This window comes from Aythya fuligula, chromosome 11 (assembly GCF_009819795.1).
Source record: "Aythya fuligula isolate bAytFul2 chromosome 11, bAytFul2.pri, whole genome shotgun sequence".
Classification (NCBI taxonomy): Eukaryota; Metazoa; Chordata; class Aves; order Anseriformes; family Anatidae; genus Aythya; species Aythya fuligula.
In genome coordinates, this window is record NC_045569.1 from 7,090,134 (window position 1) to 7,109,282 (window position 19,149).

Genomic DNA, 19,149 nt, shown 5'->3' on the forward strand with positions numbered 1-19,149 from the left:
TAGAGACACTGCATAAGCACAGCCAGACTGACTGGGACACACATTTATGACCCTTCCAATCTGGGTGCTGTGCAAGATATAACTCCAAGGGAGACTAGTTTTGCTCGCAGTCTCCTGACCTCACACATTGCCAAATCTGTGTCCCATTAACTTCATCAGGACTGACATTTTCTGTGGGAACCAGATTTGAATAACAATCCTATTCTTCATGCTCTTTGAGCCCTTGAAAATGCTCTTCCCCTTAAGATTAGGTACCAAAATGTGTTCTTTATTTTCTGCAGTCTTAGTCTTCAGTATTTCATACCAAGAAAGTTAACTCTCTAAATGCATTCTTTAGTTTATAGTGGCCAAAAGATTTTCTGCAGATACAACCACTATCACACAAGAGAAATATAATCACTAGGCTTATCTTACAGTACTGTAACTACAGAGCTAAAAAGGAATTTGATGAGATCAGCTGATCCTGAATTACAGACATCATTCTGTGCCTTGTATTTAAGGCAACAAAAATTAGTAGAGCTGCGAAAAACTGGTAAGGTCATGACAAAATTGCTACAACTCTGAACACAACTTTGAATGCCAAGTCTACTAAGTATACAGTAAAAAAGTACTCCATTCAGTAACACATATTGTTAAGTATCACAGCCTAAAGTTTTCTTTCCTAAATAATTAATTCCTGGATATTACTATGCAATCTGAAGACTGAGCAATATTATAATGCCTCTTATAATTGTTATTTCAAAAGGAAGATGGATTAGTCTGGAATAAACAAAATAGCATTCACACAAGCAAGCAGTAGCACTGTTACACAAAATTCCCTCCCACCCCAGATCTTCACTGAATCCATCTAACATTATACATGGTACAGGTCTTACAGCTGCTGGTGTCTCATACCTGTAAGTAGGAATGAGTGACGGGGAAGAAAGTCATAACATACCTTGTTTATCTCTCCCTTTTGTACCTGTAATGTAAGGGCCATTCACTGCCTCTCAGCTCAGAGAGGTCTTGGGATATTGCCCAAGAAATGTAGGAACAAACTGGTAACTTGATTTAAGTCTGATTGCAACAACATCAAGGTAGCAGAAAGACTTAATCTTTGAGAAGCCCCTGAGGTGCCCACAATACCAGCTTTCATTTCTTAGGCACTATTGCATCAAGAAAACATCCTTTGTGCACTCCTGGAGTTAGCAGTCACAACACCTCAAGTTTAAAATACCTTACTGAGAGTACTCCTGGAAGAGAGCTAAATTATCTGAACAAACGAGGTAAATTGCCCAGTATCAAAAAGCTCAGTTAGCAGAGAAACATTTGAAGTGGAAAAAGAAAGTCCATGTACAAACACAAATTAGAAAATAGTTAGCTCAACATGAGAATAGTAGAAGTTATTTAAAAGATAGATTTGAATGAGAAATAAAAGGTAAAAAACAATATAAAGATGTCCATCAGATTTTTTGAGTCATATATGTGCTAGTGGTCTAATAAGGATCTGAATAAAGATACAAGAAATTATCTTTCAAGAACACACAATACTTTCAGTCTAGCAAAGAAAAAATGTATTTTAATAATATGTATTTATTTAATATGTATTTTTAATATTTAACTGTGTGAAGTTACATACATATTATATATATTTATAATATTTAACTGCATGAAGTTCAACAAGGCCAAGTGCCGGGTCCTGCACCTGGGGCGCAACAACCCCAGGCAGAGCTACAGGCTGGGAGAGGAGTGGTTGGAGAGCTGCCAGGCAGAGAAGGACCTGGGAGTATTGGTGGATAGTCGGCTGAATATGAGCCAGCAGTGTGCTCAGGTGGCCAAGAAGGCCAACGGCATCCTGGCTTGTATCAGAAGCAGTGTGGCCAGCAGGGCTAGGGAGGTGATCGTCCCCCTGTACTCGGCTCTGGTGAGGCCGCACCTCGAGTACTGTGTTCAGTTTTGGGCCCCTCGCTACAAGAAGGACATGGAGGTGCTCGAGCAAGTCCAGAGAAGGGCGACGAAGCTGGTGAGGGGCCTGGAGAACAAGTCCTACGAGGAGCGGCTGAGGGAGCTGGGCTTGTTCAGCCTGGAGAAAAGGAGGCTCAGGGGCGACCTTATCGCTCTCTACAGATACCTTAAAGGAGGCTGTAGCGAGGTGGGGGTTGGTCTGTTCTCCCACGTGCCTGGTGACAGGACGAGGGGGAATGGGCTTAAGTTGAGCCAGGGGAGGCTTAGGTTGGATCTTAGGAAGAACTTCTTTACCGAAAGGGTTGTGAGGCATTGGAATGGGCTGCCCAGGGAAGTGGTGGAGTCACCATCCCTGGAGGTCTTTAAAGACATTTAGATGTAGAGCTCAGTGATATGGTTTAGTGGAGGACTGGTTAGTGTTAGGTCAGAGGTTGGACTAGGTGATCTTGGAGGTCTCTTCCAACCTTGATGATTCTGTAAATATACGTAGAGTTACCATTTGAATAACTGCACAGCCAAAACCATGACCCATTGATTTACCCTGCATTCAAGAACAATACAGGTAGAAGACAGCTAAATTAACTACACAAACCTGGGCTAGGTCCTTAAATAAGCCTTCTACAGGAAGGTGAAACACTGGAACCAGCTACATAGGGATACTTCATTATCTCCTACACTGATGATTTTAACAGTGTTTGTTTTTGTTTGTTTTTTGTTTTTAAAGCAGCATTTAAGAACCTATACACCTTGCTGTTAGGTAGAATGGTAGTTTCTTTCAGATTTCTTTTTAGTGACTGTGCAATTAGTTACTACCACATACATTATGACAAACCTCAGCTATTTCTGCAGGCACTTGCAGCATCTCCCACGTATCTCTTCAGGGCCTCCCTTGGCAACAGCATTTTCTAAACTCCCAGTTTTTCAGGCTGGCAATGTACAGAATTTTATTGTATTTAGTATCAACATCTTACTCATCATTTGAGTCACTCCATGTAGCTAGTATTCCTCACTACCAAGTTCATAAATAAGCTGTTTAAGAACAGTTAGTTTTTATTCTATGCTTACTTAATACCATAAGAAGTTTTAACTTTCACAGGTTTAACATCAGTAGTAAAAGTAACCTTAGAACAAAGTGGCACAGTTTAGCACTCTAACAATTTGAAGAGTTTGTAACCATGCTATTAACTACCAGAAAGAAATAAGAGTTAGCTACTTCCTAAAGAAGGGCCACATACAGCAACACTTCTAACACAAAATCCTCAACAAACAGAGCCCATCCTACAGCAATATGAATAAAAAAAAAAAAGCAGAGCAAACCTTAAACTAACAGTTAAGCTCAACTAAGCACTGAAGCATTAAACAAGATCAGAGAAAGAACATACATGACAAAGAAAACTTAAAAACAAACAAAAAAAATCAATAAACTAGGTCCTACCAAGACAAACTGCCCAAGGCTGAGCTTAAATAGAGCCCCAAGACACCCATGGTAGAGGGTGTGGGGTGAAGACCCCAGGTGAGGCAGGTCAGAGCAATTAAAGACTGTTAGTGCAGTCAGTGCCCTGCTAATATCACTGTCTCCTCATGCTAAAGTAGTAATGACAGTACTGATGTTTGCCTGACTTTGCTCATCAAGAATGATTTTGACTCAGCATAAATGCCCCCCCCCCCCCCCCCTTTTGTTTTTAAGCTATCTCTTTCAAGTTCATCTGTCCAAACCTAATGCAGTTATCAGTCTGGTTACAGCTTAGCCCAGCTTCTTCTAACCAGCTGTTTCTGTTTCTTTGTTTGTTTGTTGTTTTTTTCTTTTCCGAAGCAGTTTATTTTGCTGGAATTTTGCTTCCCGAGCCTTTTAAGTGACATCATTTCCACTGAGGTGTTTGAATTATTTTAGTAAATGGCAGAACACTCATTTATATAATGGGAGAAGGTTATTTTATCACTGTCAGTTTTCTCAATCTGCCATACCACAGTGGAAATGCATATGCTGATTCGCACACTCATACACACACACGCAATCCAATTTACATGCTTGGGGATGATTCATGTTGCATTTTAATGGATGTGTTCTGAGATAGTGATTTAAAATGTATTTGAAATGACAGATTAGAAAACTGTTTATAGCACACCTCATTGAAGGCCCCTGTATGCATGCTTGACTAAGTTCTGCTTCACCTGAAACATCAGTAAATATGCCAGAATTGCTGTCATCCATGGGCTATTTTAAGTAGCAGATGCCTAAAATATTTTCATCAGGATTATCACAGGGCTATGAACAGGTAAGACAGCATTTATGGATAGTTTGTGTAGCTGTTTAATTCCTCTGGTTTGGGGGATTGCCTAACATCTGCCTCCCAAGCTGAAGGAATGTCCCCAGCCTTACTCTCCTACCTGACAACCACTGGAGAGCATCCCTGATGTGCATGTGCCAGTCCCAGTTTGTTTTGTACGAGCACGTAAGGTTGTTGTATCTCTGCTCTGGCAACGTACACAGCACACTTAGCACACTTACTGTTAAGGCTCTGGGGTTTGATGATTAGGGAGATGGAAAGGAAAAGCATTAGAACAGCTGAGATGGAAGGAAAACATAACTTCAGAAGTAAAGTCAGATGCCTGATAGAGTGTTTCAATTTTACAAATGTGTCTGAATACAGGTAAAGCAAAAAAAAATTCTTAAAAAAAAAAAAAAAAGTTTATTTTTCTCATGTCATTACAAATCATAAACTTTACTTGTCATGGCTGGTAACTGTGACTGACATCTGATTTAATCTCAAGAGATCATTTTGTTATGCAGATATTCAGATCTCAAACTCAGCAGGTATGACTGGTAGAATTGGTTTAATGGTACTCCAGGAAACCAGTGGCAGACTGAATAGAAGTGAAATGAGAGGCCAAAAGATTTCTAGAAATGCTAGAGAAGTTTACACGAGTACACTGATGTAAGCATTTTCACGTCCATCTCTATATCCACTGTACTGCAGTGAAAATAGGACTGTTCTTTATTACTGGAGTAACAAAAGCTGGATCCTCAAATGGCAGATTGATAGATCTAATTTATTATTAGAACATTATTCTTATATTACTATATATTTTATAATATTATTCTCGTGAATTATTACTGTACTGTACAAGCAAAAAAGGGGAAAAAAAAAAAAAAAAAAAAAGTTATGTGCTGCAAAACAAGTCAATGGCTGGTTGCAAAGACATTAGGCAGTAAATGGGTCCAGACACACAGATGGGCTGGGAGTAGCCAGAAACTGAACTGGTACAGGCTAGCCTGGTCCCATCATTGCACTGCATACTACAGGAACATTTCACTGCTTGGTATTTTTGCTGGCATTTCAAAGAGGAGGTCTGGGGGGCATTGTGGTACAGAGGCTTACATGGCCTTCCTGTGAGCAGTCGGGCCGGGAGACCACAGGAGAGCACTCGTCCAAAATGAGCAATAGTCTAGAACTTGCGTGTTGGTATGTGCATGAACATGCAGGCTAGAGAAGGGTTAAAAAATGAGGCAGAAAAAGGCAATGCAGTGAAGTAAAGCAACGAGCTTGAGGAATTTTCTTTTGAAGTATTGTGGCCAGGAAACAAAGTAACACAGCACAGGAACAACGTTGGCGTGGCCGTCATGTATTTTGTGATGGCGAAGCTGATCTGTGTGCCGAACAAGGAAGGCTTCATCATGTTTGGCTGTGGGATGTTGAATTGTAGCGGATTCACTGACAGAGGCCCCGGTGTGCATGCAAGTAGCTCACGCGAGGGACTGGGTTTGCAGTCGCCTCCTTTCCCATACAGGTGTTGGCATGGAAACCACCTGTCCAGCCGTGAGGGCAGTGCCACAGTTAAAACAGGACCCTCTGAGGAGCCCCAAACCCCTCCTGTGGAACCACAGCAGCCAAGTTCTCGCCGGTGGCGTTGCAAGCGCTTCACGCAAGACCCGTGGGCGGTTTAGATCGCTGCGGCTGTGCTCAGGTGCTTGGCAGCCGTCGCCTCCCCGTCCCCGTCCCCGTCCCGGGGCTCCTCGTCCTGGCGGAGGAACGCGCCCGGCTCCCCCTGCCTCCTCCTCCCGCTCCTCCTCCTCCCTCAGGACCGGCCGGGGAGCGCGGCTGGGGGCGGGCAGGGCGGCAGCGGCGCTGCCCACATCGCCTCAGCGGCGGCCGCGGGGCCGCTGCGGAGCGCTCAGGTACGGGCCCGGGGGCGGGCGGCGGGGCCGCGGGGCTGCGGGGCTGCGGGCCGGGCCGGGCGGTCCCGGAGTGATGACGCGCTTCCTGCCCCCCCCCCGCCGGGGGTCTGCGCCTCGAGTCCGCAGCGGCGGCAGCTGCGGGAGGCGGCGGCGCGGGAGCGGGGCGAGGAAGGACGGGAAGGGAGGAGGAGGAGGAGGAGGAGGAGGAGAGCGGCGGGCTCGGGGCTCGGGGCTCGGGGCTCGGCAGCGCCGCAACCACGCCGTTCCCGGTAGGAGCCCGCGGGGACCCCCGTCCTGCTCCGCCGGTGCCCGCTCCGTGCCGAGCCGAGCCGCCGGGAGGGGACGGCTCCGAGCCCGCTGCGGGCAGGGCAGGGCAGGGGGCAGCTGCCGCGTCCCGGTGGCGCTGCCCCACCGCAGCCCCGTGCCCCGGGGCCGGAGCGGCTCCCTCGGGGCTGCGGCCGGGTGGTGGGGGGCGGCGGCGGGGGGAGAAAGCTCTGTGCTCGCAGCACGCTGCAAGCGACGGCCTCACAAGGACGATCGTGCCGTGCATGCAGCTCCGTGTGTGTGTGTGTGTGTGTGGGTGTCCTTGAGCCTCGCTGCTCCCCGGCTGTCCCTCGCCCCGGGCTGCCCGGCGCGGTGCTCCCCCCGTGCCTCCCCGCCGTGCCCGGGCACCCTCCTCCTGCCGGGCCGCCCTGCCCCGTGGCTGCGGGATGTGCTGGTGCCTCGGGGGGAACCCGCCCCGGGCTGGGCGCAGCGCCTGTCCTGCAGCTGGGGCTCCTGCTGTCTTCGTCTTCCGAGGGGCTCTGCCGTGCCGACCGGCAGCTTTGATTTATTTGGGTTCTGCATCGGGTTTTGTGTCAAAACACTGCTGCAGTGTCTAGCTGGAAAGACCATGGGAATGGTCAGTGATTCAAAAGCTCTGTCAGATTAAATAGCTGCCCGCTTTTCTCCAGCTCTTTTATAAGCTTATTTTACAGAGCTGTGTTTTAGAGCCAAGTTTGAGCCATGTTAAATTTCAAGCCAGAAGGCCAACTCTGGGTTTGAAAGCATGGTACTTCAAAGCATCAGATCTGCATGGTTGAGAGAGCCCATTAACTATGGAAAATGCCCATATGATTAGAAAGCAAACAAACAACAGATCTACCAGATTGCTCTTGCTTATGTACCGCAACATGTATTTTTATGTGTGTGTCCATGTGTTCTAAGTATAGGTGAAAGCTTCCAGTGTTAGTTTTAAGAATACCTTACAAATCGTAGTAAGTGAAAAACTTTACCATTTGTTTGAGGTAATGGTCAGACGGTGCACCTGTTAGCTAGGTTGATGATGATTGACGTTGTCTGAACTGCTACTTTTGCTTTATCTTTCAAAATATGAAATATTTGAGGCAGTTCCTTGTGATTGAAGGCTACCACAGAGCTAGGAAAAAGCCTCTTGCTTCTGGCAAGTGTTTTTCATATCAGTTTAACAACAGTTCATTTAGCTCACTGGTACTGCAGAGCTAGAGAATTAAGCTGAATTTTCTTCCAGCTTTCCCATTTTTATTGAGCCTAAATAGGAGAAGAGCTCTTGTTTCTGGTTGTGAGTCTAAGTCTCCGTGTTAGCTGTGACAAACTTGGTCAACATTTAAGTTTTGAATCTTTGTGTAAGACTTGATAATGAGTATAACAATTTCTAGTAGGATATCCATTTGTTTTATCATCCAAATTATAGCACTTTGCCCTGAATGCTTCTGAATAATTGTCCTGTGTGTTCTTAGAGTAACATCTGTTGCATGATATCATGTAATGGAATGTGGTACAGCTTAATTTAAGTTGATTTGAAACGTTGCCATTGCACTGTAGTAGTGCCTCAGAGGGCGAGAGGTTTTTTTTGAGGGGTGTGTATGTGATGGATTGGATAGGAGTAGAAGATGCTGAGAAACATCAATTTGCATTTGAACTGCAAAGGATTAAGTACTTTAACTCTGAGCTTGGTTTGCTGTGCAGTTTTTCTTAGACTTCTTTCATGATCTGCCAACTAATCTAATCACCAAATTCTACTTACATTAGGAAATGCATCTGTAGTTAAAAATATAACTGATTACTGTAAAATAGCACTGCAGTCTATTCAATTCTTTTTTTATTTTTGGAGAGGGAGGTGTGGGCTTGACAGAAGTATCTGGCCATGGCATTGCTTGAACTGCATAATCTTCATGATGACTTGTTTTTTGCTGTGAAAAAAAAAAACTTTATCCGATATTGCTCTGGAAAGACTTGACCCAGCATAGCAAGGATGTTCTGAAGCATGCGTAGTTGGACTATGTCACTTAGTATGCTTACCTGTAGAATATATGTTTATCAAATCTGTGCAAATGTGAGGTCTGGGCAGCTTCCAAAAATGCCAGCACTTAATTAGTCATTACAGCTAGACAGGAGTAGACATCCACCTCCATTCCTTGTTGTGGCATTTTAGGGTCTGACAGCTGCTGCAATAGCAATACTGTGTGTTCGTGATGAGATGTGGGCAATGCTGCTTGCTGAACCATCATTCCAAGACATAATGTTAGCATTAAAATACCAAAAACAACGTTTGAAGTAATCCTCATCTCCTCTCTAAACTTTGGGGTTTTCAACAAACTGCCAAATGTGTAGACATCCTGATTTTTTTTTTAAATAAACTAAATTTCTTGCTAAGTTCTCATCCAGATGTTGCTTTTGCACATTAAGAAGGGGAGAGATGTGTGAGAGCACTGAATCCAGCTTTCCAAAATTCATTTTTTTCCCTGCTCATGAATCCTTTAAAGATTTGGCAAGTCTGTTTATACATGTGTCTGCAGACAATAGAATGCTGATGCAAATTGAGAAGAGCAAACAAAATGGTTGGGTGTTGTTGCAAAGCAGGGGGGGGAGGCTGTCTCAGTGTGTAATATTTTGCATGTTAGGTTTCATTTGTTTGCTTTTGCATTGCGGTATGTCAGTCAGAACACATGTTGCTGGTGTGTAGTTGAAGTTGTTTCTGGTAGTTTTGTCTGTTTGTACCCAAAGGAGAATGCCAGGTTTTCCTTAGTGAGTTTTCCTTTTGACCACATGTGGTAATAAGAACAATAAGTAAATTGAACTGAAGAACTTGTGGTGGCAGGGACAACGCAAATAAAACAGCAGAGCTTTTTTTTTTTTTTTTTTTTTTTTCCTTTTTCTGTTAGGCAGAATAGTTAAGGTCTTTTTATCCCTGGATGAGACTGTTAGGAGTATGGACATCACATCTCTTTTTAAGAGATAATCTTTTACTGATTTTAAGAGAGAATCTTTTACTGAGCTACTTAGACCTGTAAATGCAAGGCTGATCCTCACGATGCTGAAATTTTGGGCCTGCTCAGTTGTTAGAAAACTGTGGCCTTCTATCTCTGGATGCAATAGGCAGATGCCTTTCAAGTGAGGCTTGGCGATGAGCCTGTGGTTAGTTTTTGTGTTAATCTTGTAACTGTGAATGCTGATTTCTGTACCTGCTAATGCTGCTGAAAACCCATTTCATGGTAGTGGCAGAGAATCTTTTCCCTGGGCGTGTTACGTGCACACATGATTATATTGGAATTGAGTTTGAATTAGCCTGCATACTTAAAGCAATTGTGATAACATTTTGATGTTTCCCACTTCCAGCTGCAAGTTGGTATTCCATCCCCTGAGATCCACCCCCTCAATTCTCAAAGCTCCAGTGCTTTTTTGCCAAAGCATATTCATAAAGCCAGAGAACACAGACTGACTTGACAACATGAGGGTGGCCATACAATAATAAGTCTTGTCTTAAAATATCTTTACAGTACTATGCTGTTGACTTCTTACTCGCAGTCCCTTTACTTGGCAGCAACCAGCTGAATTTCTGCCAAGGTGGGTCAGACAGGCACTTGAAACTGCCTCACTTGCATTCTCTGTAGGTAGCTCATCTTTCTGCGTTTGGGCAGCAGGAAGAAAGTGGCAACTGAAGTGAATTGTAAATGAACCTTGGGTCTTTCTGTCTGGCAGCTTTTGTAACGCTGAGATTTTATTTCCATAGAAAAGTGACATTTAACACAGGAAGAGGCCAGGAGGGTTTCACTCTTCTAAATCACAGCAAATAACCATTAGGGTGATGAAGAATTAGTGGTACTATATGGGACATTCAGTTTTTCAAGCTGAATAACAATTTACATTTCTATCAGCTGAGGTAGAAGTGTTTGTTACTGCAGTGTGTCAGTGTTGAGTGGGGTGAGAACTTAAATGATAGGATTGTCTTCAGTTGAGGAAGGCCTTCAGAGCTGCATAGGGATTTTCTTAGCACACATATGCTTGTATATTTGTGTCTAACGATCTGTTATTTTTCTTGGGAGCTGGTATCTGTAATATTGTACGTTTGCCTTTGTTGCAGATACGTGGAATCTAGCTTTTAATGTAGTCGATATACAGAGGTGGTATGTACTAATGGGAAAGCTGTTTAATTTTTTGGAATGTGATACTTAAAGTTCAAATGTAGACAAAATACATAAGCGTAAAACAATCTTGAAAACTTACTGGTGGTAAAAATCAGGCTTGAATGTGTATTAGTGGAAACATTAATTAGCCCTAAAGGCATTGATGGGAAGTACCTCTTATCTTTGACTGTCCAATTTCAATATGCCAAGTACTGTGTTACAGGAAACAGCAAGGTGGTACTTGCTGGAGAGACAGAGAAGGAAATCAGGGAATGAATTTTTGGCAGAATTGATAATTCAACTGTGTTGAAGAAAAGACCGGTAATAATCGATTTGGAGGGGTGGTGGTAGCAATGTGATGGTGGTGTAGAACTAATACACAGTGCATTAGACAGGATAAAAATGTTGAAATAACAGGACAGAATTGAAATCCATCGATGGGCCTATAGATGGATATATGAATAAATGAGGTCAGGAATCAGAACTTGAATGCTGCATTTCCCTGTAGCTTGCAAGTTCTGTGTTTCCTTGTAATCATCCTGTTTTTGGCCACAAATTTTCTTGTCTTAATTTTTGTTCCTGGTTTAAGGAAACATTTCCCATTGGCAAGAGGTATCTGAGTTACCTGGGGAAAGGATCGAGTATTCGCTGCTGCTGCATGGCAGGACTGCAGGGTCAAGCAGAAAGAAATAGTGGCAGGCCTCCTGAGCCAGAATATCACTGAAGGAACTACTACGGGGAGGGAGAGAGAAATGCCCAGCTTCACTTTAAAACAGCAAAGGCTGTGGGAAATGAGATAATTTTGTTGTGATGTTTATAGCACTCCTGGGAAATGTTATGTGCATTAGCTTAAGGTGTACAGTCCCCAGAGGAGAACCCAAGGTCTTATGTGCACCTACCCTGGAAAATGTTAATATTTTGAATTAAAAATTAAAAAAAATCATTGGCTGGTTTTGCGGTTGTAGGTAAGGCCTGGGTCAGTGTGGTTGTAGGTGAATTGCCTAATTCCATGTTCAGCTGCAGCATGATGCTAACCAGACTTAAAAGCAGCTGAGGATGCCAAGAGAAACATAACTGAATGTACAGAAGAAAAACCCATGCAGGAAGCGAGATTAACTGGATTTTGCCTAGTGAGGTAGGAGAGGCCAGACTGTGCATTAGCGAAAGCACAAACCCAGGCACCAAGAGGACAGAAAGGGGATTGCAATGAGTTAGATGGGCCTTGTCTAAGGCCACTGCGTGTAGAAGATATAGTTAAGTATGGGATAAGTTCAAATGGATTCATGGGTTCTATATGGGTGAGTGACATTTTGTCCCTTGAGATACAAGAAAACAAAGGCCAGGGGCTAAACAGAACGAACCCTTCCCAGGAGCAGGAAATAGTTTCCTAGAGATGCTACCTGTATCCATTGCACTGCCTGTGGTAGTTGGAGAACATGGATGCTTGAGTTTTTCCTCCTTTTCTATGCTGCCCTGTTGTGTTGTCCAAGACAGCCACCTCGTTCCAGAAGAAGCAGATACTCAGCTCTTATGGGGAGACCCGTAGCTGTTCCTGAAAGAAAATGGTCCAGGCTTGAGAGATCCCATGGTAGTGATCACAAGAAACCATCCCATGTTAACACCAAGTCTCTAAGTACCAAAAAGTGCCATGGAAAACAATACTATGAAGCTTGATGATCTCGAGGAAAAGAATTACGTTTAGTAGCTGACCATGTAGTGGCACAGTATGGTTTACAAGTCCAGCTGTGCAAATCAGATAAAACCTGGGAATTTTTCATGTTGCAGGGTTTTGAGTGTGCCTAGCAGTGTTATGGTGTGTTATTTTTTTCTGTGTCTGGGGATCACGGTAACCATGCATTTGGAATTGTATTATCTGTCTTCATGCTTTACTTTGTAGGCAATTCATGGCAAACCCTGCGGTGTCTGGCCAGTGCTGTGCTAAGAACGCTGCAGGCCACTCCAGGTGACAAATACTCAGCAGCTGTACCACTTGGGGATGAAATCGTGGAATCAGGCAGGCCTGATACTGGCCATGCTAGCCAACCATTTCTGCAATAGTTGCTCTGTTCATTAGTGTTAGGGAATCTGGTGCTTAATAAAATTATCAACTTTTTATGAAGTTGCTTTGGGAACTTCTGTAAGAGTCATCTTAACACAAAGCTCGGCAGCTGCTCGGTGTGTGTGTACATGTACATCCGTATTAAATCACTTTGAGTAGTCTGCTTCCTAAGCATGCTAACTACCCTGTTTTAACCAGATACTTGAGTTTTCTTTGGTTGAGGCTTTTTTTTTCCCCTTCCATAGAGGAGGTTGTTACAAGGAGTACTGTTAGCCCAGCTCCAAACCAGAGATTATTGGTTTTATGAACAGTCTGGAACAAGGGATGCTCTTTGTTAGTAACTTGTGCCTGTTTTGATAAAAAAAAAAAAAATTATCTGTTTGTTTGTTCATGGAGGTTCAAGTCATGTTCTCTTAGTCCGATTAATACTTTGTCTTTAGCTCCTTGTCGTTTGGTCTTGATAAAGCATTGCTTTATACAGTTTACCATGCTTGGTTGTCTGACAAGCCTTGACCATATGAGGTATTTTTAATTCTGTAATTGGTGGGATGGTGATGGCATGCTATAGCCCATCAGTGTGGGTTTCTGCGTTTTCACGGTCTTGCAGTGGGGTAAGATCACTTGCTTGTTCTTAACTTCCAGAACTTAATTTTAGTCTGCAGCTTTGGGTGCTACTTCTTGCTTTGTGTGCCCTACACATGAACAAAAAAACTTTTTTTTTTTTTTTTTTTGCCTCACTTTGTGAGATCGAGTTCTAGTGTAAGTGATATATTACCCATTTCCTTACATGGTAACTCGCAAGCTACCGATGAAGCCGTGAGTAGTGTTGTAGTCATGGTTAAACAGAAGTTATTGTGTTCAAATACTGATGATCAAAGCAGAGTGGGAAGGGGGATTTGAAGTCTGTTTGCTCAGGTGTTGAACTGAGGTGTTCAGGATCCTGTATTCTTGTATAGCTGCATATTAGAAAAGCTGCTAGCCATGCATTGATCCTGCTGGTTGATGCACATGAATTTTGAAGGAAAAAAACAAATCTGCCACAGTATCTTTGCATGCAGCAACGCTTTTCAAGCGAGATGAGATGAATAAGATCATCTGTAGGGTCCCTACAGAGGGCCCTAAACCACTTGTGCATTTCCTTGGTTAGAATTCCTTGTCTTCGCTTGCCTCGCATTCTTGTACTTTAAATGGGCTGTTCAGTAGTGTGACCCCTGTGTGTTGTGTTAACAAACAAATTCTAATGATCACGCCTTTGTGAAGTGTGGCCTCAGGTCATGCCGCATAAACTTTTAGAAGTAAGCATTCCTAAATAATTGAAGTATTTTTTTCTTTTGTCTAGGACTTCTAAGACAGGACAGTAATTCTTAACTCAGTTTGTTTGTTGGCCAACACAATGTAGTTTTCATCTTGCCTTAGGCTACAGAGCTTCCCTTAAAGATAAGTTTCAAGTACCTGCTAAACATCTGCTATCAGGCGGCAATACCGTCTTGGTACCCACCCAATAAGTGTATCTCTGCATGTACAGCTCAGCTTTTCGTAGCTGTCATGGGAGTTGTAAGGAATTAAACACAACTTCAGTCCCTGGAGAGGATGCAGAAGCAAGGTGGGCTTGCTGATAAGTCCCTTCGGTAAAAAGGGAAGATTAAGGAGGGAGTTGCTTTTTCAGTTGTTTACAAGGAACCTCATAAAACCAAAGGAAAAATTTAGAATGAGGACAGAAAATACATGGGTAAAAGAAAAGAGAGCAGTTTTTTGTTTTGTTTTGTGTTTTTTTTTTTTTTTTTTTTTTTTTTTAACTGTAGCTTTGTAAAGACAGAAGATTTGCAGTATAGTGCAATTGGTATTGACTGATTGGTATTGATCTTTTATTTCCTTGACTCTATACTTAAAATTTCTTGCTCAAGTTGTACCTTACGTTATTTAAAATAAAATTGCATTACTACCTCTGAAGTAGTCTTTGTACTAGTATGATCAGACAGTGAAAGCAATCATCTTAACTTCTAGAAAGTCTGTTTCAATGTAGTGAGTATGTGGTACCAACATGTATTTCTTAAAGGCTTTTTTTTCCTTTTAGAGTTAAATTGTTTTTTAAGAGGAGAGTCCCCAGTTTACCATATTTTTTGTGACATTGTTCTATACATTTATTCTCTGGGATCCCTCTCTCCCTCATTCGGAATGGGTAAGAATAGCAGGAAGCAGCTGTGGGTGCTACTTCACATGTCAGGTGAGTCAAGATTCTGGAGACATGTTGTGCAAGTGATGCTTACCTTCCTTCAGGTAAAACCATCTTCCTTGGTGTTCATTAGAGGACAATTGTTTGTTTGTTTGTTTTTCTGCCTGGTCAATTTAGAGATACTTGAAACATTTGTACTTGTTGGGAATTTGCTGTTGGAAATTCTAGCAATTCATGTTTGAGATGTCTCCAACTGGCTTAGAATTAGAAAAGCTTTCTTCTGACAATACTTACAGAATATTCAAATGCGCGTAGGAAAATGCTCGTTACTCTGTACCACAATTAGGTAGTATGTAACTGGGTACTTACTGAGTACTACGCTAATGAAGACCTAGTAGTTGTACAACAAAGCTTGTCTAAGAAGCGTGACTCTTGGAAGCAGCTGGTTGGATCTAGGCTTGGACAGTGCTGGTTGACAGAGCACTGTGAGTGTGTCAGTGACCACTAGGTAGGGAAACAATGGGCACATGTGATAGTGGAGCTGGAACAAGTAGGGCAGAGGTTACCCTTTCCTTCTGTTTCTTGGTTTTTGTTCTTTAGGGTTTAAGGAATGCTTGCATGAAAGCAACTCTTTCTTCAAAATGGGGCCAGACTGAAGTATTTGTATAAAAAACTTCAGGTGATATGGTTTGGCGAAGAATGTCAACAAGTGAACTTGTGTTACTGTTCAGCATACTTTGATTAGGTAATGCAAGTCTTGGGAACAAGGAAGTGAGATGTGAATGGTGTTGCAGAATCCTGGTGCTAGTTCTTTACCCTGGAAATTCAAGGGGTTATAACAAAGGATCTGTTTGTGTTCATCAAAAAAAGTAGTAGTGTCATGTGAAAGATGCAAGTCCTGACTAATAATTATTAGAGTGAATTCAGAGCAGAATTTCAAAAGCTAAAAATGTGCATTTCCAGCAACCCTTGGTTTCCATTGCAGCTTTGATATTTATTCAAGAAATAAAGTGGGGATCAAGGGCATACAATCAATAAGCATTGGCCTCTTTTAAGTGTGTGGTGTCCAGAGACATATAACCAGCTTTCTGGAGATATCCACGGTTAGATGTGTGAAGACTAAGGCATTTGTTTCTCCTTGTTTAGTTGCATCTACTTTGGAAGGCTTTCTTTGGCACGCAGAAGGGAAAAGGTTCTCACCTCTTCTGCAAAATCCTTTATGTAAAGAGGATACCTTTTAGGAAGGTTTTGACTATAATAGAAGTTCTGTCAAAGACGATTTCTGTATTATGTAAACTTGAAATTATATGTCGGATACATGAGCAGATAGTGGCTGTTGTTTACACTCAAGGGGGGTGAGGTTTAAAGACTGTGTGCTTAACCATCTAATTGTTTAATAATAAAAATTGGCTAAGCCTTGATCTTAAGGTTCTCTCATCTCAGTGTTATACTGCAAATGAGTGATACAGTGGTGTGTCTTCCTAGTGGGATGAGTCAAGAACTAAAGCATTTGAAATGCCTTTGCTTTAGAGGAGTCTGATTTTCTTGTGCTGGAGGAAATAAGCTGATGATTATACTGCTCTGAGATGGTCTGGAAAAGTCTGCAGAGTGCTGCAGCTTATGAGTATAATAGATTACAATTTAAGTTTGCTTATATTGACAGTTAGTGGTTTCAAGTGGTCTCTTGGCTTGTTTGGCAGCAAGTCTTGCAATAGTTAATGTCTCATGCAGCTAAACAAAGAAGCAGTCTTTCTTGGGTGTTTGGAAGAAATATATAGGCCAAAGGCAGTGCTCACCAAGTAGCACAGAAAATGAATTTGTCAGTAACATGGCTTTGAAATCCCCGAATCAGGAAAAGAGGAAAAGAATCTAATTGTTTCATGTATCTTCTGTTGTCCTGCTGTATCTTCTGTTTAATGGTTTCAAATACATAGCAACTTAGTGTTACATAAAACAAGGTGTAGATAGGAGGTGGTTTCCATGCTTCTAACTTCAAATGAAGTGTGTTGATACCATCTCTCATTGAATGGGGTTGTTCCAAGTTCTAGTCCTACTGGAATAGCTGTGCAATGGTGTTTGTGCTTACTGTTTGTTTATTGAGGTGTTGCTAACAATTACACAAGATAGAAGTGCAAAATGAAGTTTGACAGGGCTCAGTAGCAACTACAGGATCGTGAACACTAAGAAAAATGGTGTTCAACTTGCTAGGGCCCTAGGTTACGCCTAGGATGTAAGGATTTAGGTTTACAACTTGGAAAAGTGCATCTCTAGGTAATGTGGAAGACTGCATATACAATGCAAAACTGGTTTACACTTGATATTTGTAAGAAGGACTGCAGTAGCATTCAAGCAAAGAAAGCTTTTTTGATTGTATTTTAAGAAGGTAGGGCTACCCTTGTCTTATGACTGTTACTATGCTTGACGACAGTGCAGATTATTCATGAGGTGGTCAAGTTGTGTTTTCTGTCACATATACTTATGATGTTCTCTTCTATCGAATGCAGTTTTTCTGTTATCCGTGGAAGCAGTTGAAGTCTTTGAAATACAAGGGGAATCTGTGTACCTGTAAGTACGCAGAACCGTTGCACCCTCTATCAATGAATCACTGGCATCTATTTTTTGTTTCCGCATTCTCATTCTCTCTCTCTCTCTCTCTCTCTCTCTGGGAAAAGTGAGCTTGGTAGTTTAAGGCCAAGTTCTCCCGTCACTTGATATTTCGCTCTTTTCGCATGTAGCCAACTGTGGATTCCAGGGCACTGCTGGGGATCAGAGCTGGGTAGCCATGTGGGCAGGACTGATGTGGTTATACATGCTACAGTCTAAGTCCTCAACTTAGCACAATATTTTCAAATTGTTGCATAAGTAAATTTAAAAAAAAAAAAAAAAAGCAAACAGTTTCCAGATGTGCCCCATCAGGTTTGGCTGATGATAGATGTTACTTTAAGTGTATTCAACAGATGCCATGCCTAACATTACTGTAGTAGGGATTTGTTTCCTGTACATCTGACATTCAGAATCCAGTTGTGTCCATGGTATCACTGAATAGGAATTACCAAAAGTATAATTCAAATGTAGTAACATATTTTTATGAAACTATTTGTTAGCAGGATAAAACGAAGACTATATAACATTTAACACTGGCGTTTTAGGTTAAGAACGTCTGAAGCCCATCTTATTATAGGCTCAGATATCCAAAGTACTGGCCTAATAATCCGAAAACCACTTTGGCAATACTTGTTCAAGAACTTGTTACTGATGATGCTGTACGTGACAAATTAGCTATTTTTTGATAATGAAAGTGCAGCTTTTAACCTTCATGGGTGAATTGCTATCTATCACAACAAATATTGAAAACCAAACCTAATGATACTGAGCTAGGTTGTGTAGCTAATGGTATTTTGTCTTGATAGCTAGCAATTTGGGAAAGATTAAAAGTGTGTTGTATCCATTTTACCTGCGAGTGTATTCCTTTGTATTCAAGAGGATATAATTGACCTCATCTTGCAGTGATGTGTAACTTTTAGTATATTTTCTTTCAGCTTCCTGAGTGTTAATATCACTTTGACTGGGAGGCTTTTAGCATCTGGCATGCTCTCTACTTGTGTGTTGTTTAGCATTTTATAGGTTCAAATTCTGTTAAACTTAGTTAAGATGAGCTGTTATGTGTGTGCTTTTAACTTTCTTGTTCATTTTTAGCGGCAAAAAGAGGAAGCTTTAAGATTTTGTTAATTTTGACTTGTACTTGGAATATGAGGAGCCCATTTTTTGGTGCACTGTAACTGTATCATGTATACTTAAGATGAAAGTCTGTTAGCCTTTGTTACTACTTATTGCAAAACTCAGAAATACATTTCTTGGATTTTGGTGTTAATCTTTTGTTTCTTAAATACCTGTTTTTTCTTATTTGTGAAGCTTTAATTTTTAGGGCAAATATGTACGTGTTTTTCCTTTATTTTCTTGCCTTCCTTCCACCCTCCCCAATTGTTGATGTGGTAAACACTCCCAAAATATTTAGTAGCTGCATACTGGAGTGCAGCCTGTAAAAATAAAGGTGTCATTCCCTGGAAAATGAACGCCTGCAAGCACTGCTGCAGTTACTGTCCTATTTTCCTATTTTGAGAAGAGCAAATCCTATTATACCTCAACTTCAATAATTTTGTCTCTTCAACTAGGTGTTTCAAGACTTCAGATGAATGCCATTTAAAAAAAAAAAAAAAAAAAAGAAAGAAAGAAGCAAACAAAATCAACAACAACAAACCCTCACAAATTCAGTGTCCAGTTATCAGGGATAGAGCACTTGGCCTCTGTAAAAAGCTGTTTTCTTTGATGGTTGGCAGATCACAGGACAGATAGCTGCTCTTTGATTCTCCTT

General features: G+C 41.9%; 1 protein-coding gene across 2 annotated transcripts in view; it reads left to right on the forward strand.

The window, feature by feature from the left end:
- Window positions 1-6,329: 6,329 nt before the first annotated feature.
- Window positions 6,330-19,149, forward strand: part of TLN2 (talin 2) — a 173,151-nt gene continuing 160,331 nt past the window's right edge. The window contains exon 1 of one of the 2 annotated variants that reach the window (XM_032194875.1): window positions 6,330-6,390. The gene's annotated coding sequence lies outside the window, so the exon portion shown is untranslated. The remainder of the gene's footprint in view (window positions 6,391-19,149) is intronic. The other variant, XM_032194876.1, reaches the window with a different exon arrangement.